The sequence below is a fragment of the Bubalus kerabau genome, chromosome X, assembly GCF_029407905.1.
Source record: "Bubalus kerabau isolate K-KA32 ecotype Philippines breed swamp buffalo chromosome X, PCC_UOA_SB_1v2, whole genome shotgun sequence".
Taxonomy (NCBI): domain Eukaryota; kingdom Metazoa; phylum Chordata; class Mammalia; order Artiodactyla; family Bovidae; genus Bubalus; species Bubalus kerabau.
This window is the reverse complement of record NC_073647.1, coordinates 156,920,956-156,946,846: the sequence shown is the minus strand read 5'-3', so window position 1 is coordinate 156,946,846 and position 25,891 is coordinate 156,920,956. Positions and strand designations below refer to the sequence as shown.

Sequence of the window (25,891 nt, the reverse complement as noted above, 5' to 3'; positions counted from 1 at the left end):
CCACAAATTCCACACTGGATCAGAAGGAAAGTCCAAGTGCAGAGACAAGCACTGGACTGCATGCATTGGACCACACATGAGAGCTGAAGAAGACAATGTTGTTGGAATAGAAGACTGGGAGCAGTGCTCAAGCCTCTGGTACTTTGGCACTAGAAATAGAGTAGAACACCCATTGCACAAACAGGTCTGGACCAAGATATGTTGCAGCTGAGGAAAACTAAGATTTAGATATGTGCTTCTGATGCTGTCCTTCCAATCTTAATGCAACAGTTTCTTACTGAGGGAGTAGAACTGGCACCAGGATTATTTTTGTCATTTCTACTGTCTACTTTGCTAAAGTAGGACTGATTTGTAAGTTGGTGGTTATAGAAGTAGTCACACATGTAGATCTGAGTTAAATGGTACCATATTTCTGATTTCCATTGGAAATGGTATTACCTTTACAGATTGGTGCTCAAAACCATTATGCATTTGGTCTGTCTTTTAACTTGGCTCTGAGCCTGAAGGATCCCAGAATACGAGTGTCTGCTAATTGCCTTGGTGTGAATGGCCAAGGGCTGGTGTGTGTGTATGTGTATGTGCATATAAATAAAAGTGTATCTCTGTGTTATTGTTTGTATGTATGTGTGCGTGTGTGTGTGTATGTGCATGCATGTGTCCCTCCTCCTGAACAAGGTGGATTCTACCAGGGTTAGAAGTATGTCAATAGTATTGAATCATCTAAATTTTATCACTTGAGAGTTCAGAACTCAACACTTTTTATATAGCCTTTTCCCTTTTTCTTCAAACCCCAGAGCTTGGATTCAGGAGTCTGCAAGCATGGAGTCCACCCAAAGATGGGCACAATAAAGGATAAACATGGTAGAGATCTAGTAGATGCTGAAGAGATCAAGAAGAGATGGAAAGAATACACGGAAGAATGGTATAAAAAAGATCTTAATGAACCGGATCACTACAATGGTGTGGTTAGTCACCCAAACCCAGACATTCTGGAGTGTGAAGCCAAGTGGGCCTTAAGAAGCACTGCTGTTAATAAAGCTAGTGGATGCGATGGAATTCCAACAGAACTATTCAAATCTCTAAAGGAGAATGCCATCAAAATGTTGCATTCATTATGTCAACAAATCTGGAAGACCCAGCAGTGGCCATATGACTGGAAAAGGTCAATCCTCAACCCAATTCCCAAGAAAGGTGGTACTAAAGAATGTTCTAACCATCAGACAATTGCACTCATTTCCCATGCTAGTAAGGTCATGCTTAAAATCTTGCATGCTAGGCTTCAGAATTAGGTGAATCACGAACTTCCAGATGTCCACGCTGGGTTTAGAAAAAGAAGAGGAACTAGAGATCGAATTGCCAACATTTGCTGGAGTATAGAAAATGCAAGGGAATTTCAGAAAAATAGCTATCTCTGTTTCATCAGCTACACAAAAGCGTTTGACTGTATGAGTGAAGTGAGTGAGTGAAGTTGCTCAGTCGTGTCCGACTCTTTGCAACCCCATGGACTGTAGCCCACCAGGCTCCTCTGTCTATGGGATTCTCCAGGCAAGAATATTGGAGTGGGTTGCCATTTCCTTCTCCAGGGGATCTTCCCAACCCAGGGCTCGAACCCATGTCTCCTGAATTGCAGGCAGACGCTTTAGCCTCTGAGCCATCAGGGAAGCCCTGATGTATAGTTCATGTATAGATCATTTGACTGTATAGATCATGACAAGCTATGGAAAGCTCTTAGAGAGATGGGAATACCAGACCATCTTACCTGTCTTGAGAAACCTGTATGCAGGTCAAGAAGCAACAGTTAAAACCCTGTATGGAACAACTGATTGGTTTAAGATCGAGAAAGGAGTATGACAGGGCTGTCTGCTGTCACTCTGTCTAACCTATATGCAGAGCACATCGGGAGAAATGCCAGGCTGGATGAGTTACCAGTCTGAATCAAGATAGGCAGGAGAAACATCAGCAGCCTCAGATATGCAGATGATATCACTCTAATGGCAGAAAGCAAAGAGGAACTAAAGAGCCTCTTGATGAGGGTGAGGGAGGAGAGTCAAAGAGTGGGCTTAAAACTAAATATTCAGAAAACTAAGGTCATGCCTTCCAGCCCAATTACTGCATGGCCAATAGTGGGGAAAAAGGTGGAAGTAGTGACAGATTTCCTCTTCTTGGGCTCCAAAATCACTGAAGATAGTGACTGCAGCCATGAATTCAGAAGACAATTGCTTCTTGGCAGGAAAGCAATGAAAAACTTAGTGCGTTGAAAAGCAGAGACATTACTCTGCCAACAGAGGTCCATATAGTCAGGGCTATGGTCATCCCAGTCATCATGTATGGTTGTGAGATTGGAACGCAGGAGAATTAATGCCTTCGAACTGTGGAGCTGGAGAAGACTCCTGAAAGTCCCTTGGACAGCAAGGGGTCGAACCAGTCAATATTAAGGGAGATTAAGCCTGAATATTCACTGGAAGGATTGATGCTGAAGCTGAAGCTCCAGTATTTTGGTCATCTTATGCAAACAGAAAACTCATTGGAAAAGTCCCTGATGCTGAGAAAGATCGAGGGCAGGCAAAGAGGGTGTCAGAGGATGAGATGGCTGAACGGCATCACTGATGCAATGAACGTGAACTTGGGCAAACTCCGGAAGATGGTGAGGGACAGGGAGGCCTGGCGTGCTGCAGTCCATGGGGTCACAAAGAGTGGGATATGACTGGGCAACTGAACTACAAACATGGTAAAGCCATGCCTGTGATCCTTAATGGCTGTAAGACCCTGGGCAGGTTCTCAACCCCATTAAATGGTAGTTTCCTGGCCTTTAAAATGGGGATAATAATATTTCACTCCTAAGATTGCTGTGAAGAAAAAACAGCATACTGAAAGCATTGAATGTGATTCCTGGATCATCATAAGCACTAAGTAGAAGCTTTTATGGTTAGAATTATAGGTACTAAACAAGGGCTACAAACATCCAGATACCACCCAAACTAGGGTTTATATTCATTTCCCAACATTATGGCGTGCCTTATAAATAGTTAAAATACTAAACAAACTATAGACATGACTAAAGCAACCCACTTAAGATGGTTCATCATTTGCCACTTTAGAAGGTACTCAAAAGCTAGGCAATTCTCTTCCAGACAAACAGATGGCCTTTCCTCACCTTAATATAGGTAGAATGATTTTGTGAACCCAAGCTATCTGGCTTAAAAATCCAAGCATTCTTTATCTCTTCATAAATTAATAATTTAAAACAAAATTTTTAAAGAACAAACTTCCATTTTGCTAAAAACCAGATGCCTCTAAACTTAGCAAGCTCTCCAGCCATCTTATCGGTGGGTTTTTGTTGTCTCCCTCAAATGCACACTGATGGCCAGGCCTCAGCAGCATCAGATGGAATGAGATGCAGCTAGCCAACAGTCCAGGACCACCTTCTTCCTGGGCTAGATTTTAACACTTCTATGCTGCTAAGTCGCTTCAGTCGTGTCAAACTCTGTGGGACCCCATGGACTGCAGCCTACCAGGCTTCTCCGTCCATGGGATTCTCCAGGCAAGAACACTGGAGTGGGTTGCCATTTCTTTCCCCAGTGCATGAAAGTGGAAAGTGAAAGTGAAGTCGCTCAGTCGTGTTTGACTCTTCGCGACCCCATGGACTGCAGCCTACCAGGCTCCTCCATCCATGGGATTTTCCAGGCAACAGTACTGGAGTGGGGTGCCATTGCCTTCTCCATAACACTGCTATAGTGGACTTTTAACCCATTAATTAACGATGAAAAAGGAAGGGATAAGAGTGCTATATTCTGACATCAATAGTTTCAAACAGCCTAATGAGACTGTTTGGAAGGCATACTAGGATGTCTTCCAAAATTGATTAGCTCAACCATTTATGGGAGTAACTGAAGAAAACATTCAGCACAGTTTGATTCAACAGTTCTTTTCTGAACTGCCCATGAATCCTGAAACTGAAGTTCATTTGGAGTTTTTTTATACCATGTTTACAGAGATCCTGAACCATGAAAAAGAACAGCTCCTTATCACCAACTGCTCCATCTGTTCATCTATTCATCCATCACTCTATTCATCCATTCATCCATCACCCATCCATCCATCCAGCTGCCACACAAATACTTACTGAATGTTTTTCCTCTCATGGAGCTTACCAAGAATGATGAGATATAATATGGAGCTATTATTCTAGAGATAACAATAAATAAAATAAATGGGGGGTGAAGGAATACAGTGCAGTATATGTGTGCAAATTTAAATAGGAGAGAAGGGATGGTCTCAGAAAGTAGGCAATATTTGGGCAATGACCTGAAGGAGGTGAGGGAATAAACCATGCATATGTCTGAAAGAAGAACATTCAATATAGAGAAACAGCATGTGCAAAGCTGAGTGTGACTTTGTGAGATGGAGAAATACCAAGGAGGCCTAACATAGCACAATTCCACTGGTCTATGAGACCAGAAAGCCCTGGTATTTTCCCACACTGTGTTATCCTGGGTTCCCTGGAAAACAGAGCCTGAAGAAAGGTTTAAATGCTAAAGCTTTCGTGGGAGGTATAATCCATGGCAGCTAAAGTGAGGAGAAAAGAGGGAGATTCAAATACAAGGTGAGGGACTTCCCTGGTGGTCCAGTGGCTAAGACTCCACACTCCCAAAGCAGGGGGCCTGGGTTCAGTCCCTGGTCTGGGAACTAGATCCTACATGCCGCAAAGAAGAGTTCACACGCCACAACTAAAGATCCCACATGCCACAACGAAGACTCCAAGCAGCCAAATAAATGAATCAATATTCAAATATAAGATGATGTCCTGTGATACTGGCCACTGCTTCCCAACAAACTTTCCATCAAACTCTATGAGAGAAACAGCTGCTTCTCTCAGGTGTGTCCACCTGGTACCAAGATGAAAAGAAAGATCTGTGCCCCATTACAGCCCATCAGAGAGGGAACGCATAGGGAACTTAGCTGCTGACTCTCTGCTGTCTCCTGTCTCTACACTGATCAAAGTTTGTTCCACGGGCATTAACTTCCCTGCACTTCTACATAGAAAATCATAAGACTTGTGCACTTTATTCTGTGTAAAAATAAAGATAAATTTCTCTTGAATACTAACAAATGACAAATAGTCTGTTGCTTCAGCCTAGGTCCCAAAGAGAAGATGATGTGTGGCAGGACTAGTGAAATAAACCTTTGTTGATATACGCCACTGAAATTTTAGAGTCAATTTTTGTAGCAGCATAACCTAGCATATCCTGATTGACACAAGGATTCACTGCTCCATTAGCACATTAATGACATGAGTTTTTCAGTAAAGACATCTACTTAATGTTATTTAATCCAGTATTCTCAAACTATTTTGATTATTGACTATTCTTTCCACAGAGCACCTTAATATAATGGAAGTAGTTTGACAAAACACCATCTGTATAATCTTCTCTAAGGAGATTGGGCAACACACCCTACTCTGGAATAATTAAAATATTCCCAGATCTTGGCAGTTTGGGTATGAATGATGTCACATTGGAAAAGAATCCATCTGCCAATGCAGGTACACTGGTTCAATCCCTCCCTGTCCGTATGCCCTGGAGCAACTAAGCCGGTGAACCACAACTACTCAGCCCACGTGCCCTAGAACCAGTGCTCCGCAAGAGAAGCCACTGCAATGAGAAGCCCCAGTTCTCCCCATCTAGAGAAAGCCCCTGAGCAGCAACAAAAATCCAGCACAACCAAAAACTAAATAAAATTTAAAAAACACACACATTTATGCCCAAATTAGGGATTCCTAGCCCAAGACTACTGTTCTGCTGCATCCCACAGGCCAGCAAGGCCTGACTCGCCCAGTTTCACGACCTAAGAAAGGGCCCTAAGTCAGCGACAGAGATGAAGACATCATGGTTTACCCGATGGAGGGCCCTGTCTTTCTCAAGCAAGGTCCTGGAACAACATCCCATCGTGTGCAAGGCAGGAGCAAGCAGGCAGGACGGACACGTTGGCAGGTTTCACTGCTGGGGCTGGGGGAAGCCAGGATTACCAATTGTATGGGAATTGACCTCAGGTGATCCTGCCAGGCAGATACCCTGGAGAAGGAAATGGCTATGCTCATCTGGAGAATGCCTGGCAGGCTACAGTCAAAGACTGGGACATGGCTGAACATGCACATGTGCAAGGACGCAGGCACCCACAAACCTAGGCGCCCATGCACGCACGGACTCAGGCACCCGCTTATGCACGCATGTGGCCAACCACGCAGCTATGCACTCACGCACGCAGGCACACACACACACATGCACGCAAGCACATACGTAGACACGCTCCCATGCACGCACTCGGGCATCTGCACATGCACGCGGATGCCCACGTAAGCACACATGCGCACACCACTCACGCACACATGCGCGCACGCACTACGCACGCATGCGCACATAAGAACCCATACTTGTGGGCACCCAAGTCTGCCAATGTGCAGAAACGGCTGATCGCGGAAAGCAGTTGAGGGGCCGACTCCTCATCAGCCGTTTGGTAAGCTATAGTTAGCTGGGCCGTGGGGCAAGGAGGTGGGAAGGTTTGTCCTGCACATAGGGTGTAGGTGGAGTAGGCACTAGTCATAAAGGGGAGAGACAGAGAGCAAGAACACAGCCATTTTGAATGGCTTGCTCTTCCAACTGCCACTAGAAATTCCTCGATGCCCCTGGGACTTCACAGGGCAAGTATCTTACAGGTAGTTAGGAAGACGCTTGCCCATGTTCTTCTGAGCTGTGTTTGTTGTCACGTACCTATTGGTACTTCGTGGTTGCCAGGTAGGCACCTATTTCTATTTCTCTTCTATGACTTGCCATTCTCCAGCGCTCACTTTAAGGTCCTATAGCCCCAGTGCTATGTGATGGTCTCAGGAAGAGTAGGTCTGGGAAGCATAACCCTTCTCGCCCTTTTTTACTTTATCTTGAGAAATTTTCTTTTCATGTTGTATCTCCTCTGCACAATAATCACATAACCCCTTCTTGGGCCCAACATGTCAGAACCTCTGATGAACAGAGCACCTTCAGCCATTAGACACTGACCCCTCCCTCTAGGGGGCCCCAGAACTCTCATCAGATGAGGCACAGGGCAGACACCAGGTTAAGAATTTGTCTTCTGTCACCCCTCTATCCAGAGATCTTTCCTCTTTTGCCTCCCAGATGAAAGGGACCTTAAATCAACTCAGGTAAGGCCAGGACGGGCTTCCCTTATGGCTCAGTGGTAAAGAATCTGCCTGCCAATGCAGGAGATGCAAGAGACACAGGTTCAATCCCTGGCTTGGAAAGATCTCCTGGAGAAGGAAATGGTAACCCACTCCAGTATTCTTGCCTGGGAAATTCCATAGGCAGAGGAGCCTGGCGGGCTACAGTCCATGCGGTCGCAAAGAGTCGGACACTTCTCCTCCTCCCTCCCTCCCTCATCACTTCTCACCGGAAGTCTTTCTTTCCCACAAGGGCTTAGTGGGACTAAGGAAAACTAAGGGTAAATCCAGCATGGCTTCTGTGGTGGGAGAGGTGATGAGGAGAGGGACAGGGGAATAAATCTGGTCCTGAAAATAGATTGAAATTTAAAATGCAACTGGAAATAAGACCTGGAGCAAATTCACTAAATGATTGATGACTAAACTTAGTAATTAAGTCAACCTAGTTTCTTTATATATGACTTTCCCCCTGAGAATAATCAGCAGAATTCTAAGAAAAGTATTTGCCAAAGTTATCTTATATTTAGTTCCATAATTCTGTGCAGTGCACAGAGGAAGAAAAAGAAAACCTGGTAAGATGGCCAGGTTCATGTCTTGCCTGATAATAGAGGTGAATTTTGTGGCTGTTTTGATTATAATTTTGAGCTAGAATCAAAAGTTCTTCCCTGTAGAACTTATCAGAAAGAACCTGGCTGACAGCATCTATAGTGATAAAAGATTTTGTAGGCATACGTTTTAGGCAAACAGAAGGTAGCGCTTTGACTGGTAAAGCATTGCCTTTGTGACAGTTAATGAAGTCTTTCTCTCTAAGGCAGAAGTGGGATAAACAGGCCATGGTAGATTGGGCTCTACCCCTCAAATATAAAGGGGTGGCTGATGAGTTGCTTACACAGGTGAGCAGGAGTAGTGAGAATTCCTACTGTGAGCTGGTCCACCCGCTTCCAGTGACTCTCTCCTCAGAGGGGATTGCCCTTAGGCAGAGTGTCATGTGGAGTCAGTCACTTCTTAACGGAGACCTCAGTTTCCTCATTCTTGCAGATTTCTACAAAAGAAAGCTATTTCCACACCCTCGTGAGTGCTCCAGGAGATGCAAAGGGAGTGAGCCAGGGACCCTTTGTTTTGATACCTCCTACCAACCATCAGAGATCAGATCAGATTAGTCGCTCAGTCGTGTCCGACTCTTTGTGACCCCATGAATCGCAGCACGCCAGGCCTCCCTGTCCATCACCAATTCCCAGAGTTCACCCAGACTCACGTCCATCGAGTCAGTGATGCCATCCAGCCATCTCATCCTCTGTCGTCCCCTTTGCCTCCTGCCCCCAATCCCTCCCAGCATCAGAGTCCTTTCCAAGAGTTAACTCTTCGCATGAGGTGGCCAAAGTACTGCAGTTTCAGCTTTAGCATCATTCCTTCCAAAGAAATCCCAGGGCTGATCTCCTTCAGAATGGACTGGTTGGATCTCCTTGCAGTCCAAGGGACTCTCAAGAGTCTTCTCCAACACCACAGTTCAAAAGCATCAATACTTCGGTGCTCAGCTTTCTTCACAGTCCAACTCTCATATCCATACATGACCACAGGAAAAACCATAGCCTTGACTAGATGAACCTTTGTTGGCAAACTAATGTCTCTGCTTTTGAATATGCTATCTAGGTTGGTCATAACTTTCCTTCCAAGGAGTAAGTGTCTTTTAATTTCATGGCTGCAGTCACCATCTGCAGTGATTTTGGAGCCCAGAAAAATAAAGTCTGACACTGTTTCCACTGTTTCCCCATCTATTTCCCATGAAGTGATGGGACCGGATGCCATGATCTTCATTTTCCGAATGTTGAGCTTTAAGCCAACTTTTTCACTCTCCACTTTCACTTTCATCAAGAGTCTTTTGAGTTCCTCTTCACTTTCTGCCATAAGGGTGGTGTCATCTGCATAGCTAAGGTGATTGATATTTCTCCCAGCAATCTTGATTCCAGCTTGTGTCTTCCAGTCCAGCATTTCTCATGATGTACTCTGCATATAAGTTAAATAAACAGGGTGACAATATACAGCCTTGACGTACTCCTTTTCCTATTTGGAACCAGTCTGTTGTTCCATGTCCAGTTCTAACTGTTGCTTCCTGACCTGCATATAGGTTTCTCAAGAGGCAGGTTAGGTGGTCTGGTATTCCTATCTCTTTCAGAATTTTCCACAGTTGATTGTGATCCACACAGTCAAAGGCTTTGGCATAGTCAATAAAGCAGAAATAGATGTTTTTCTGGAACTCTCTTGCTTTTTCCATGATCCAGTGGATGTTGGCAATTTGATCTCTGGTTCCTCTGCCTTTTCTAAAACCAGCTTGAACATCAGGAAGTTCACGGTTCACGTATTGCTTAAGCCTGGCTTGGAGAATTTTGAGCATTACTTTACTAGTATGTGAGATGAGTTTAATTGTGCGGTAGTTTGAGCATTCTTTGTCATTGCCTTTCTTTGGGATTGTAATGAAAACTGACCTTTTCCAGTCCTGTGGCCACTGCTGAGTTTCCCAAATTTGCTGGCATATTGAGTGCAGCACTTTCACAGCATCATCTTTCAGGATTTGGAATAGCTCAACTGGAATTCCATCACCTCCACTAGCTTTGTTCGTAGTGATGCTTCCCAAGGCCCACTTGACTTCACATTCCAGGATGTCTGGCTCTAGGTCAGTGATCACACCATCGTGATTATCTGGGTCATGATAATCTTTTTTGTACAGTTCTTCTGTGTATTCTTGCCATCTCTTCTTAATATCTTCTGCTTCTGTTAGGTCCATACCATTTCTGTCCTTAATCGAGCCCATCTTTGCATGAAATGTTCCTTTGGTATCTCTGATTTTCTTGAAGATATCTCTAGTCTTTCCCATTCTGTTGTTTTCCTCTATTTCTTTGCATTGATCGCTGAAGAAGGCTTTCTTATCTCTTCTTGCTATTCTTTGGAACTCTGCATTCAGATGTTTATATCTTTCCTTTTCTCCTTTGCTTTTCACTTCTCTTCTTTTCACAGCTATTTGTAAGGCCTCCCCAGACAGCCACTTTGCTCTTTTGCATTTCTTTTCCATGGGGATGGTCTTGATCCCTGTCCCCTGTACAATGTCACAAACCTCAGTCCATAGTTCATCAGGCACTCTATCAGATCTAGGCCCTTAAATCTATTTCTCACTTCCACCGTATAATCATAAGGGATTTGATTTAGGTCATACCTGAATGGTCTAGTGGTTTTCCCTACTTTCTTCAATTTAAGTCTGAATTTGGCAATAAGGAGTTCATAGTCTGAGCCACAGTCAGCTCCTGGTCTTGTTTTTGCTGACTGTATAGAGCTTCTCCATCTTTGGCTGCAAAGAATATAATCAATCTGATTTCAGTGTTGACCATCTGGTGATGTCCATATGTAGAGTCTTCTCGTGTGGAGGAGGGTGTTTGTTATGACCAGTGCATTTTCTTGGCAAAACTCTATTAGTCTTTGCCCTGCTTCATTCCGTATTCCAAGGCCAAATTTGCCTGTTACTCCAGGTGTTTCTTGACTTCCTACTTTTGCATTCCAGTCCCCTATAATGAAAAGGACATCTTTTTTGTGTGTTAGTTCTAAAAGGTCTTGTAGGTCTTCATAGAACTGTTCAACTTCAGCTTCTTCAGCATTACTGGTTGGGGCATAGATTTGGATTACCGTGATATTGAATGGTTTGCCTTGGAAACGAACAGAGATCATTCTGTCGTTTTTGAGATTGCATCCAAGTACTACTTTTCGGATTCTTTTGTTGACCATGTTGGCTATTCCATTTCTTCTGAGGGATTCCTGTCCGCAGTAGTAGATACAATGGTCATCTGAGTTAAATTCACCCCTTCCAGTCCATTTCAGTTCGCTGATTCCTAGAATGTCTACATTCACTCTTGCCATCTCTTGTTTGACCACTTCCGATTTGCCTTGATTCATGGACCTGACATTCCAGGTTCCTATGCAATATTGCTCTTTACAGCATCGGACCTTGCTTCTGTCACCAGTCACACCCACAAATGGGTATTCTTTTTGCTTTGACTCCATCCCTTCATTCTTTCTGGAGTTATTTCTCCACTAATCTCCAGTAGCATATTGGGCATATACTGACCTGGGGAGTTTCTCTTACAGTATCCTATCATTTTGCCTTTTCATACTGTTCATGGGGTTCTCAAGGCAAGAATACTGAAGTGGTTTGCCATTCCCTTCTCCAGCGGACCACATTCTGTCAGATCTCTCCACCATGACTCGCCCATGTTGGGTTGCCCCATGGGTATGGCTTAGTTTCATTGAGTTAGACAAGGCTGTGGTCCTAGTGTGATTAGATTGACTAGTTTTCTGTGAGTATGGCTTCAGTACCTTCATACAACTCTCATTAGTTACCCTGCCTTTGAACTCCTGTCTGGAGGCAAACACACTGAACCCGTTCATATACCTGACCCATCTCTTATTATTATTAAATCATCAGGTTGGCATTTGTGATAAAAGGCAGGAAAGTGAGGGAAGAACTAGAGATAGCAGAAACTTACTCTTTTATTGCCTGGAATGACTACTTTCCTTAAATATGCATTGTTTATTTGAAAATATTTAATGAAATCTCCTAGGTAATATTTGATCACAGGTAGTACCCTTGCAAATTTTTTATTGATAGATAGTGTACATACAGAAGAGTGCATGTAACCTAAATGTAAGCTCACTGAACTTTCAGAACTTTAAACATGCTGTGGCCAATAACCAGATCAATAAAGAGGACTTGGGATTTCCGTAGCAGTCTAGTGATTAGGACTCTGTGTTTCTACTGCAGGGGGCACGGTTTCAATCCCTGGTCTGGGAACTAGATCCCACAAGCCACATAGCACAAATAAGTAAATAAATCTTCACCCACAACCCCAGAAACCCCCTACCCCAAATACTCATTCCAGACACAGCTTCTCCCCCTTGGGGTAACCAATAGCCTGACCCCTAATAGCAGAGATTCCTTTTGCCTGCCTCTGTACTTTATATAAATAGAAACATATAGCCTGTGCTCTTTTTTCCTGACTTCTCTCAGTCCGCATTCTGTTTGTGAGAGCCTTCCTTATTCCTCTGTGTAGTGATACATTGTTTCTTCTCATTGCTGCACAGCAGTATAAATGCACTAGAATGTGTTTATCCGCTTTCCTGTTGATGGACCTGTTTGTGAGAGCCTTCCTTATTACTCTGTGTAGTGATACATTGTTTCTTCTCATTGCTGCACAGCGGTATAAATGCACTAGAATGTGTTTATCCGCTTCCTGTTGATGGACCTTTGGGTAGTTTCCAGTTCAGTGCTGTTGCAAACACCCAAATTCATGTCCTTTCATCAACACACGTATGCACTGCTTTGGGATATGTGCCCAGGAATTACTGGGTCTTAGGGTAAGCAGGTGTTCAGCTTTAGTAGGTATCAACTGTTAGCAAACAGTTTCTTTGTGCTTGTACCAGTTTGCACTTCCACTAGCATTGAGGAGACTACTGGTTGCTCTACAGCCTCCCCTAAAATGTACTCAGATCAGTCCCCTACCTACTAAGGGATGTGGTATTTCTAGTGGCTCAAAATCCAGATTCTGGAACTAGACTTTCTGGGTTCAAATTCCAGCTTTATCCTTTAGTAAGTGTGTGACCTTAGACACCTTACTTAATTTTTCTGTGCCTCAGTTTTTTTCTTCTGTAAAATGAGGACAATAACTAGATCATCTACCTTGTAGAGTTAAGGATTAAATGAGTTAATGCATGTAAAACACTAAGGATAGTGCCTGGCACATAGACAATACTCCATAAATCTTAGATATTATTTTCATTCAAATGCATCGAAAAAAATCAGTTGCCACCAGTGCAGTAAAAGAGTTGTGTATCTTACTGTAAAAGAAATAGAAAGTTTCCCACATACCCTGAGAGGCAGTCAAATAAGTGCCACAAGGGGTCTCTGTATGCAGGAGCAAGATAGCATGCATGTCTGAATCTCGGGCTATGCCAGTCGCGGCTAATCCTTGGAAACTTGTATGTGCAAATTAAACTAGAATGTCAGTGCTCCAAAATATTCATAGGAGAGTATGAACCATGTATACAATCACTATAAACGACAGTCTGGGTTTTATTTATTTGGCCAATGAAGCCGCTGACATCTCTCCTCTTTAAGTTAGCAGATAACAGTTTTAGTGAATTCTTTACAAACTCTATAAATGTTTACAGTCTAGCCCTTGGCAAACTCCACTTTAGGAATTAACATAGGTGTGGATTTCAGTAAATAACTATAGATTCAGTAAATATTCCACGGAGGAAAGAGAAATGGTAAAGGAGAGTAAAGGTAAATGATGATAGGAGAGTAGGTAAGAAGTTCAAAGACATGCAAAGCTGACACTCCAGTCTCCATGAGTGAGTCATTGGCTAGAATTGGCTTTTAATGTTAAATATCAGCAAATCAGGAAATACATTTTTTTTGTCCATCTTCTAGCTTTTGTTGTTGTTGAGTCGCTCCGTTGTGTCTCTTGGCAACCCCGTGGACTGTAGCCCACCAGGCTCCTCTGTCCATGGGATTCTCCAGGCAAGAATACTGGAGTGGGTTGCCATGCCCTCCTCCAGGGGATCTTCCCCACACAGGGATGGAAACCACATCTCCTGCATTAGCAGGTGGAATCTTTACCACTGAGCCACCAGGGAAGCCCATCTTCTATTACAGCTTGCACTGTGTTTGGCCACTCAGTTGTGTCCAACTCTTTGCGACCCCGTGGACTGTAGCCCACCAGGCTCCTCTGTCCATGGAATTCTCCAGGCAAGAATACTGCGGTGGGTTGCCACACTCTGCGCCAGGGGATCTTCTCAGCCCAGGGATTGAACCCAGGTCTCTCTGGCATCACAGGCAGATTCTTTAGCATCTGAGCCACCAGTGTAGCTTGCTGCTGCTAAGTCACTTCAGTCGTGTCCAACTCTGTGAGAACCCATAGACAGCAGCACACCAGGCTCCACCATCCCTGGGATTCTCCAGGCAAGAACACTGGAGTGGCTTGCCATTTCCTTCTCCAATGCATGAAAGTGAAAAGTGAAAGTGAAGTAGCTCAGTCGTGTCCGACCCTTCGAGACCCCATGGACTGCAGCCTACCAGGCTCCTCTGTCCATGGGATTTTCCAGGCAAGAGTAATGGAGTGGGTTGCCATTGCCTTCTCCACCAGTGTAGCTTAGTGGGTCACAACTCTGGCTGCCTATTAGACTCACCTGGGGGGACTTCCCTGGTGGTCCAATGGTTGGGACTCTACGCTTCCACTGTAGACGGGGGTGGGGGAGTGACCAGTGTTTGTTCCCTGATCTGGGAACTAGTATCCTGCACACGACTCAGTGTGGTCAAAGAAAATAGAATTACCTGGGGAACTTTTAAAAATTCACATTCCGCACCCCCCCACAAAAAAAAAAAAAAAAAAAAAAAAAACATGCTCAGCTTCTCACCCAGAAATGTCGATTGAGTTTGTTTGTCAGCAGGGCCCAGATTTTTTTTTTCCCCCTCAAGGTCTCCAAGTGATTCCAATGGGCAGCCAGAGACGGGAAATATTTCCTTCTGAGTGTCACTGCAACAGTCCTGGCGGTGCTTTCTGAATGGTTGTCTCTTGCAGTGGGGTCACAGCGAGGATCCTGAGTAGTTTCTGTGGAGTCTGTCTGGTTTAGTCAAGAAAAGCTCAAAACACCGGCTCAACTGGTTTTTATCTGGTACATTTTCTCTCCTACCTATAACCTCAGAATATTCCAATCTATTTTAAGCCTTCCTGTGGTTTCTAAAGCACAATACTTTCCGAACTGAAGACTTACCATTTCAAATCTCATGGGCTATGATTCAATCCAGAGCAGAACTAAACAGAACTTAAGTATCCCAATTAGGAATTGGATTGAAAAAAGACCCAGGAAAGTGCCCTTCATAAAAGAGTGAACTTGTGCTTTATGTGGTGGTTGTTGCTATCACCTGTGGTTTCAACTGCAGGAAAAATAGGAAAAAGCCATGGAACAATCACTGTATTGGGTTGGCCAAAAAGTTCATTCAGGTTTTTCCATGAAATGTCACAAGAAACCCAAATGAACTTTTTGGCCAATGCAATATTTGAGTGTGGGTACACGTGAATTTGAGTTTCTGGCTCAGCCTCTTGTTAGCTATGAGTCCTTGCCTTCTCTGAGCAGATGTTTCATGAAAGATGGAATCATTAGCAGATCTCAGAAGGAAATTTTATAGATTAAACGAGCTAATGTTAGTGGTGCTTGGCAAGGAGTGAGTCCCAAGTAAATGGCAGTTACCCTCATGTGTTATTTGGCTAAGGCTATGATCCTGTTGCATAGCAAACACCCCACCCCTAAATCTTAGTGGTTGACTAAGATACCATTGACGTTCTTACTCATGTGTCTATGGGTCACTTATGGCAGCTCTGCTTAAGGCTATGAATCAGACTGAGGTCTGTTCATATGTGTCTCATTTTGCAGTCAGCAGCTTCCTGGGGTATGCACTTCTCATGGCAGATGACAGAAATACAAGAAGAACTTGGCAGAAATTTGCAATGCCCTTTAATATCTCACTGCAGAACTCATTAATGATCACTTGTGCCTATTTTCCCTTAGCCCGAGCAAGTCATATGGCGAATTTCAAGGTCAATGGGATGGAGAAGTATAATCTACCTAATGAAACTATGCACAATACAGAGAATAGGAAGAAAAATTATGAACAAATACTACATTCTTCCACACTTCCCTTCTGCAGGGTGCCAACAGAGGAGAAAAGAAGGGTGGTTAAAAAGGGAAGAAATAAATAGTTGGATCCCGTAGGAACTCTACCTTGTGCCTCATTTGTAAGCACTTGTCTGGCCTCCTTTGTAGAACTGGTCCAGCACTCGTTGGAGGCACAGAAAAGCAGTTCTGTGGGCGTGGCAGCTTTCTGGATCCTCCCCCACTCCAGGTATTTGTGATGAGGGACACACTTCTCGGAGACAGTCTAGAATTCACCAGAAGCCTTCTTACATTCTGCTTGCAGGAACACATCTAATTTTATTTAGGAAGACAAACAGAAGCAAGAGCTGGTGAAATTCAGCAAAACAGACTACACTATATACCAGTTGTCAAAATAACCAGATCTTTGTCTAAATTCAACCCCTTCTCTTTACCCTTTCAACATCTTTTTAATGTATGGGCACTGTCTCTTATGATTTGCTTCAAATGACATCATCTCTTCTCCACTATATAATAAAGTGAAGTGGTTCAGTCACGTCTGACTCTTTGCGACCCCGTGAACTGTAGCCTACCAGGCTCTTCCGTCCATGGGATTCTCCAGGCAAGAGTACTGGAGTGGGTTGCCATTTCCTTCTGCAGGAGATCTTCCCGGCCCAGGGATTGAACCCAGGTCTCCCGCATTGCAGGCAGATGCTTTAACCTCTGAGCCACCAGGGAAGACCCCAGTATATAATGGTGGTAGGGTAAGAGTCCTTCATTTGAATTTTAATATTTCATTTGTATTTCAAATCTAGGTGAATAGGCAGCCCCACCTCTATTTAACCAGAGGGTTCTGGCCAAATATGTAGTGTGGTTGTAGACAGTTACCAGATACACCCTCGTATATTCACTAATTTCAGGAGGAGTATAGTGAATTAATCAAAGGTGTTTAACTGTCATAACTGAGGATCACTCAGAATGTATCTCAAGAGATCAAACTGTATGAAAGTCATCTCCCTAAAGATCTTTGTTGAAGGATATTTAGCAACAGCTGTGGGAGCAAAGGATGGCAGGCAGAGCTGGGCTCTGTTACAATCTCAGAAGAGTTACACAACCACCCTTCTCCAGGTGTGGTCCCTGGAAAACCAACATCAGAATCACCAGGGCTGTTTGTTAAAAATACAGGGTCACAGGCAACCCCCCAGACTTAATGAATTGGAATTTCTGGGTGCGGGACCCAAGAATTTCCACTTCTGTATACATCAAGGCTTTTGTATAACCTCAAATATAGACAAAGTTCCCATACATCTTTGATTCCCAGTATCAGTTATGGAAAATGTGAAGTGTTTCTAATGCCAAATTAATCATTCTCACTGTTAAACGAAAAGGATCTCTTTCTTTATTACTATTACTGAAGGTTTTTTTAAAAGACTAAATTTGTTGAAACTTTCAGCCAGGGTACTATTGTAATAAGATTTCTTTTGCCCCCTTTGCTTTTTTTTTTAACATAATTTGAACATTTGAAACTATTTTTCATTAAGACTATTTCAGTAATAACCATTTTCCTCCCATTTTCTCAAATACCAATGGCCTACAAAACTTGTATAAACATTTTTAGATGAAAGATGAAAGTTAAGAGACACAATTATTGGAATTCCCTGGTGGTCCAGTGGCTAAGACTCTGCACTTCCAATGCAGGGGGCCCAGGTTTGCTCCCTGGTCAGGGAATTAGATCCCACATGTTGAAACTAAGACCCAATGCAGCCAAATAAAATTTAAAATAATAATAAAAAAATTTTAAAAACACACAATTATTGGGAAGGACAGGAGATTTTATTCGTATGTTACATTTAACACATTTTCCCCCTAATGAATAGATGATAAACTGTCTCTTTATGGTGTTTTAGGTAAAAGGACTGTCTGCGGTGAAAGTAGTGTAACCACCTAAATAAGGATTATCTTTCATCTTCCAATTAGTAAGTATATTTTAATATTTTTAATCTGTGTGCATGGGATAATAAAAAGCATCAACTGCTTCAATAAGTGAATTAAACAAACAGTTTTGAGAGCTGAGAGAAGTATAAAAAACATCAACCAAGAACAAGTCTAATGGACTCCTCCCTCCCTTTTCTACCTTCTTTCACCTCCTATTATTACATGTAAGTTTAAGGGGTTCACCTTAATGGCTTCCTGCTTCCAACTATGTGGAAAACGAATTGGAATCATTTGGAATATTCTGAAACCTTACTGTAATCATGAACACAAAGATGCAAAAACGGTTGAAACATCTGTTTTCCAGATTAAGAGTATCACCCAGATAGTTGGGGAAACAAAGTCTTCCATTATCTCACCTTTAATCCAATTAGCAAATACATGTCATTCTAAAAGATTCTGGTAACCATTGCTCAGAGGGAGAACAATCCAGAAAAGAAATACAAAAAGGATATTTTCAGCACCATGAAATTTAAGGACTAACAGAACTATGGTAAGAAAGATAATGATAAAGCTCATGCATTTAAGACGTTTATGTGGTTGGGCTCAGAGTTCTTTCACTTTGTTTTATGACAAGTAAATAAATTGAGTGACAAGAAGAAAATAATGTTACCTTCAAAGTGATTTCAACAGAAAAAATATTTCCCTGTGAAAATACCAAGATCTTTCCTGACCAACAGGATTGGAATGTCAAGGGTTCAAATGCATTCACCTAGTATTTATTTCTATTTTGAATTTCCCTAAACTGTTTGCCTCAACATATCCTCCCAACATTTTTGAGAGAGGTCAAGGGTTTAACAGGCCCTGGGGTTTAAGCTAACAATTCTGGTTCACAAACATATCTCATGTCAAAGGTTGAGTGTGCTATAGCTGAACATAAAATGGCCACATCTGTTCAGCTGCCTGGTGATTTTACTTGCAGTATCCAGCACATTGGGCTATTACAGTGCTCCTGCAGTAAAAGGTCTCATTGTAACCTGATTCTGTTTTCTTTTAATAACTGTTTATATTCTAAAAATAAAAGGAATATCAGTGGAACAACATTGGAACATTCAGACAGGCAACAAACTCTGCTTTTACTACAAAGGTATTGAGAATCAGTTTTGTGTTTGGTTCACAGCTATTCATAACTAAACGTTGAGTTTCTCCACCACAGTCTTGATGCCTGTTTCTAAAACAAATACTGTGCCTTAAAATTGGCCTACACAGATATTTTGCTTAATTGAAGAGTGAAAGATTTTTACCCCAATTTATTCATATTTGTAAAGGCCACTGCTTGAAGGACTCTGGACTTGTGTGTGCATTGTGACTGCAATAAATAGGGCACAAGTCCTAGCATATATGATAGACTCCAGATCAATATTTTGTTGAATGAATGAAAAAAAATAGTGGCTTTAGACTGAATTATGGTGGCAAATTTGCACATGCACACACACACACACTTTTTTTTTCCCTACCATTATGGGGGTGAACCGGAATTCTTTAAAATGTAAAGCTTAGTTCTGGAAAAGGGAATGGCAACCCACTCCAATATTCTTGCCTGGAAAATGGACAGAGGAGCCTGGAGGGCTACAGTCCATGGGGTTGCAAAGAGTTGGACACAACTGAGTGACTGAGCACCTCACTAAACTGGGGGGGTGCAGAAAAAAGATATAAAGCTTAGTTCTAAATAGGAATGCCTCTATTGATATTTGATTATTACGAACCCCACCCCCACCCCCACCCCCCATAGGGTTCTCCGAATCTGAACTGGAGCACCTTTCCCTGTCCTTGCAGTGAGCTGCAGACACTTGATCTCTCCAGTGGAGATTGACAACCTTTGCCGGCAGAAACCTGGTCTTATATCATCTTTGAAGTTCTCACTGCACGTAATTTAAGGCATACCCATAGAGAAGGTACTATTAGTACCCCCATTTTCAGATGAGGAAACTGAGGTTAAGCAACTGAAGTCATCTTAAGTTAAAGTCAGATAGTTAGTGGTGAAGACATTGCTAGTGTCTGATCCCTGGCAGTGTGATGCCTGAGGCTCCTCTGCCTAGGGTAATGTATCAGAAAGGTAGCTGCTACCCTTCCCCCCCCAAAAGTAAGGTAAATAGTCAACTGTGAAATTACAACTCAAAGAATAAGAGTAATGAAAAAACTAAATGTTCTAGACCTGCCAAGACATTGGAGTAACTTAGAAACTATGAAACTGTATTATTTCTGTCCTGGGTATTTACTCAACAAGATCCTGGCAAATAAATCCAATTCAAGAGACAGATTCAGGGGAATCATTTGCTTTTCCCTCTCTGTAGACACTACATCGTTCAAGTGACAAGGAAGACCTAAAAGGAACCTGTTGTGTGAAATTAGTAGTATGGATCAAACAGAGTGTGGCCAGTCCTCTGGAACTGCCTGAAACTCTCCAGTGAGAAGCAAAGGGAATTTTTCTCTAGTATGGTGATCCTCTCACAGCTGATGCCCCATCCTCTCCCTTCCTTTCGGCCAGTTTGCTTCTTGAAGCTAGGCAGAACATCCTTAAAGAAATGGGCATCCTCTGCCTCTCTACTTTCAATTATCAGTAGTTTGGGAAGCTTTGTGGAGTCTGTAGGACATGGGCCAATTAGGAGAGAAACAGAGGGATGGGGGCAGTGGTGAGGGAAGAGACATACACAGGGAGACAGTGAGACAAGGAGAGACGCGAAATGACACTGAAAGTCCTTGAGAATGTACTGACTTTAGAAAGCCTTTTAAAAACCAATCACTAATTCAATATGATGAATTACCTTAAAGTAGCTTGTGAGTGTTTCCTGAGGAGAATTGGAGGTCACTTCAAGCGAAATAAATAAACCACAGCTAATGTGCTGACATTTTAAAGAGAAAAGGCAATTGCTAAAAATGACCATCCAATTTCCATTACTTACTACAGTCATTAGAAACAAGGAATATGTTTATTGATCTGAAGTGGTTCAGACTGTGTTTTCTTTGTTCAAACCAATTTAGCTGGAGGAAAAGTCAAGAGTTTGCCTTGTGTGGGGGCGGTGGGGGGACATAGTGGAGAGAAAGAGATTCTTTACATAAAAACCTGTTGTTTTTCTATCCTAGGGCCACTCAGATAAGAATAACTGGGTTTCTATTAAAGCAAAGCAATTTTTGACCCTGATCAAGCAATTTTTGCCCTTGATCACTACTGGTTTAGCTCTAGGCCCTTGAGACTCAAAATAGGCTTGGAATTAGCAATATCAGTATAATCTGGGCATACATTAGAAAGGTAGACTCTCTGGCCCCACCCCAGTCCTAACTGAATCATAATCTAGTTTTTAACAAGATGTTTCATGATTCATATGCACAGTAATGTTTGAGAAGTACTAGTCTAGACAATGGAGGAAGCAATGGCACCCCACTCCAGTACTCTTGCCTGGAAAATCCCATGGACAGAAGAGCCTGGTTAGCTGCAGTCCATGGGGTCGTTAGGAGTTGGACACGACTGAGCGACTTCACTTTCACTTTTCACTTTCATGCATTGGAGAAGGAAATGGCAACCCACCCCAGTGTTCTTGCCTGGAGAATCCCAGGGACAGCAAAGCCTGGTGGGCTGCCGTCTATGGGGTCGCACAGAGTCGGACACAACTGAAGCGACTTAGCAGCAGTCTAGACAAACAGGAATGGTTATTTAAACATTTGATAGAAAAAGATGGTTAAATAAAGGAGGAAATACTATCTGATAAAAGCACTTTTGTCCAAAGATTTGTTGGTGTTGATAAACTTGCTCCTATCCACTTAAGCCAGGTTTGAAGTAAAAAGTTAATAGGCCCATTCTGAAATGACTTTTACCAGCTCCAGCATCCTCATGGTTGACTGAGCCCCCACAAATGGTTGGTGACTTTGTTTGTGTCCCCAGGTGAGCAGAAATGAGTGAACAAGCAGAAAAGAGCAGTTCCATGCGAGAGAGACCTGCACGTCAAAGTTCTCCTGAGAAACCAAGTGAGATGGAACTGAAGCAAATGAAACGGGGGGAGCGACAGTTAAAACGGTTGTCATTTCAAAATCCCAGGCCTCAGGTAGCCAACTTTAATCCTGAAATAAGGCAGCAGATAAAGAAAAGGCAAATGGCAAAGAAGAATGAGTTTGTTTCTGTAAAACGCGAAGTCAACAAGTATGACAAAAAGGGCAGGCTCACCTTCACCTGTGTGACTGTCTTGATGAAGGCTGCCTGGGTTGCTTCTACCCGTGCCCCAAGTGTAACTCCACCAAGTGCGGGCCCACTTGCTGCCGCAACCGCCGCTGGGCCTACGACACCATAGTCGATGAGAATGGGGAGGTCATCAGCAAGATGCCATTCGACCTCTCCGACTAGGTGCAGCCCTCCAGGCTGATCAATTTTCTCTGCTTTGCAGTTAAACCAGCCTCTTTCTCCTGGGTGAATTTTAGGACTGGGGGAAAAAAGTTTTAAAAATATAGTTTAGACTAGTGTTCTCTGAAGCCATAGAACTCTGTGTAATACACTGTCCTTTAACCTTCCTGCTGTGATGACTCAGATTCCTCCCCTGGTAACCAGCAACTCCATTGCTACTCTGCTCTCAGATTAAGAATCCCTTTCCTCCTTGCTGGTACCTTAGGAGATGGAGTTTTAGGATTTTTAGAATTCTGTAGCTGAGAGCTTGTCTTGACATAGAACATATGTTTATAATAGCTAGTTACCGTTAGGATCTTACACATTATCAATTCTAAATCAGAATTGCTATTTGGATTGACTTGGCACTGCATACTCATAGTCTCATTTTTTAGTGTTACTGTTTTAACAATATTAAAATGAAATTTGTTTTTTTTTTTAAAAAAAAAAAAACCTTTAATAGGCTCCATGGCCCCGTGGCCCAACATATGAGCACAAAAGCAGAGATTCAATTTAAGTGATATCCAAAATGCCAACTGGAAGCAGACTTCAAAGAAGAAATTTTAATCTAATTGTTACATAGAAATGATTTAAAAGCATTTTTTTTTTTTGGTGGCTAAGGTGACCAGCCACACAGAACTGGCCAAGGTGGTACAAAATTCCTAAGGCCTAAGTTGCATTTGGTCTTGGAGGTACAGGATTTAAGGAAATTCAGCTAGAGTTTCTGCTGACCTCAGTGAAGATACCATCTCAGAAGACTGATGTGAAACATCTGGGCCAGGTTTGGCAGCTATTGTGCAAAACTGTTTTTAGGGAAAATCTCTATGAAAATGTTCACACCCACAGCGTCATCGGGAAAGTTTCTCTTCAGTCATCTTTGATACCAAGTTTTATTCAAATGATCTGTAAGGAGAAAATTGTTTTTTCCACTTTTCCATGTTTACTTCTCATGAACATTTAATTGCTTCTTCTGAAGCTTTGGATTCGGCACAAAGAGACTTTCCACTGAACACAGTTGTGCAGGCACTGGCTGAGGCTGCAGACGTAATGGGCTAAAAATAGACCAAAGGCCCCTATCTCCATCCCACCAAATGGCTATGTATGTTTACCCACTAGAAAATATTCACCTGAGACCACTTTTGCCTCTGACTAACTCACCCGAAATCTCTGTGTGGCAAATTCATTAATAAAAAGCATTTAATTTTCCGTACTTTGATTTTTTTGTGTCTGAGAAAGTGTGTGTGATTTAGACCCAAGAGGGAAAAAAAACTTTTCCCCCTTCCCTGAAGCAAATCCATGTTTTGTTTTTTGGCAAACACCAATACTTTCCATCAGAAATTCCTGATAATAGTGATATTAGGTTGGTGCAAAAGTTTTGCCTCATCCGCCATATTCACCTGACCTCTTGCCAACTGCCCACCACTTCTTCAAGCATCCTGACAACGTTTTGTGGGGGAAAGGCTTCCACAACCATCAGGAGGCAGAAAATGCTTTCCAAGAATTTAATCAAATCCTGAAGCACAGATTTTTTAAAATTCATTTATTTTAAAATTTATTTTTTAATTGAAGAATAATTGCTTTACAGAGTTTTGTTGTTTTCTGTCAAACATCAACATGAATCAGCCATAAGTATACGTATGTCCCCTCCCTCTTGACCCTCCCTCTCATCTCCCTCCCCATCCCACCCCTCTAGGTTGGTACAGAGACCCTGTTTGAGATCCCTGAGATATACAGCAAATTCCCTTTGGCTATCTGTTTCACATATGGTAATGTAAGTTTCCATGTTACTCTCACCATACATCTCATCCTCTCCTGCCTTCTCCCCATGTCCATGAGTCTGTTCTCTCTGTCTGTTTCTCCATTGCTGCCCTGCAAATAAATTCTTTGGTACCATCTTTCTAGATTCCGTATATATGTGTTAATATATGATATTTATCTTTCTCTTTCTGACTTACTTCACTCTGTATAATAGGCTCTAGGTTCATCCACCTCATTGGAACTGACTCAAATGTGTTCCTTTCTATGTCTGAGTAATATTCCATTGCTTATGTGTACCACAACTTCTTTATCCATTCATCTGTCAATGGACATCTAGGTTGCTTCCATGTCCTAGCTGTTGTAAATAGTGCTGCAGTGAATATTGGGGTACATGTGTCTTTTTCAATTTTGGTTTCCTCAGCATATATGCCTAGGAGTGGGATTGCTGGGTTATATGGTGGTTTTATTGCTAGTTTTTTAAGGAATCGCCATACCGTCTTCCATAGTGACTGTATCAATTTACATTCCCACCAACAGTGCAAGTGTTTATCCACACCCTCTCCTGTGTGTAGACATTTTGATGAGGGCCATTCTGACCGGTGTGAGGTGATACTTCACTGTAGTTTTGTTTTGCATTTCTCTAATAATGAGCAATATTGAGCATCTATTCATGTCTTTCTTAGCCATCTGTATGACTACTTTGGAGAAATGTCTGTTTAGATCTTTTTCCCACATTTTAATTGGGTTGTTTTTCAGGTATTGATTTGTATAAGCTGCTTGTATGTTTTGGAAATTAATCCTTTGTCAGTTATTTGATTTGCTATTATTTTCTCCTGTTCTGAGGGTTGTCTTTTCACCTTTCTTATAGTTTCCTTTGCTGTGAAAAAGCATTTAAGTTTAATCAGATCCCACTTGTTTACTTTTGTTTTTATTTCCATTACTCTAGGAGGTGGGTCATATAGAATCTTGCTTTGATTTATGATATCGAGTGTTCTGCCTGTGTTTTCCTCTAAGAGTTCTATAGTTTCTGATCTTACATTTAGATCTTTAATCCGTTTTGAGTAGGGGACTGGAATGCAAAAGTAGGAACTCAAGAAACACCTGGAGTAACAGGCAAATTTGGCCTTGGAATACAGAATGAAGCAGGGCAAAGACTAATAGAGTTTTGCCAAGAAAATGCACTGGTCATAACAAACACCCTCTTCCAACAACACAAGAGAAGACTCTACACACGGACATCACCAGATGGTCAACACCGAAATCAGATTGATTATATTCTTTGCAGCCAAATATGGAGAAGGTCTATACAGTCAACAAAAACAAGACCAGGAGCTGACTGTGGCTCAGATCATGAACTCCTTATTACCAAATTCAGACTTAAATTGAAGAAAGTAGGGAAAACCACTAGACCATTCAGGTATGACCTAAATCGAATCCCTTATGATTATACAGTGGAAGTGAGAAATAGATTTAAAGGACTAGATATGATAGATAGAGTGCCTGATGAACTATGGAATGAGGTTTGTGACATTGTACAGGAGACAGGGATCAAGACCATCCCCATGGAAAAGAAATGCAAAAGAGCAGAATGGCTGTCTGGGGAGGCCTTACAAATAGCTGTGAAAAGAAGAGAAGCAAAAAGCAAAGGAGAAAAGGAAAGATATAAGCATCTGAATGCAGAGTTCCAAAGAATAGCAAGGAGAGATAAGAAAGCCTTTCTCAGGTATCAATGCAAAGGAACAGAGGAAAACAACAGAATGGGAAAGACTAGAGCTCTCTTCAAGAAAATGAGAGATACCAAGGGAACATTTCATGCAAAGATGGGCTCGATAAAGTACAGAAACAGTATGGACCTAACAGAAGCA

The 25,891-nt window shown here is 42.3% G+C and overlaps 1 non-coding gene and 1 pseudogene across 1 annotated transcript; both read left to right on the top strand.

Annotated features, from left to right (window-relative positions):
* Positions 1–17,559: 17,559 nt before the first annotated feature.
* Positions 17,560–17,632, top strand: TRNAG-UCC (transfer RNA glycine (anticodon UCC)). Its single transcript has one exon. It is a non-coding gene; the product is annotated as a tRNA-Gly (tRNA).
* A 4,154-nt stretch (positions 17,633–21,786) lies between these two features.
* Positions 21,787–23,450, top strand: LOC129639371 (ARL14 effector protein-like; annotated as a pseudogene).
* Positions 23,451–25,891: the final 2,441 nt, after the last annotated feature.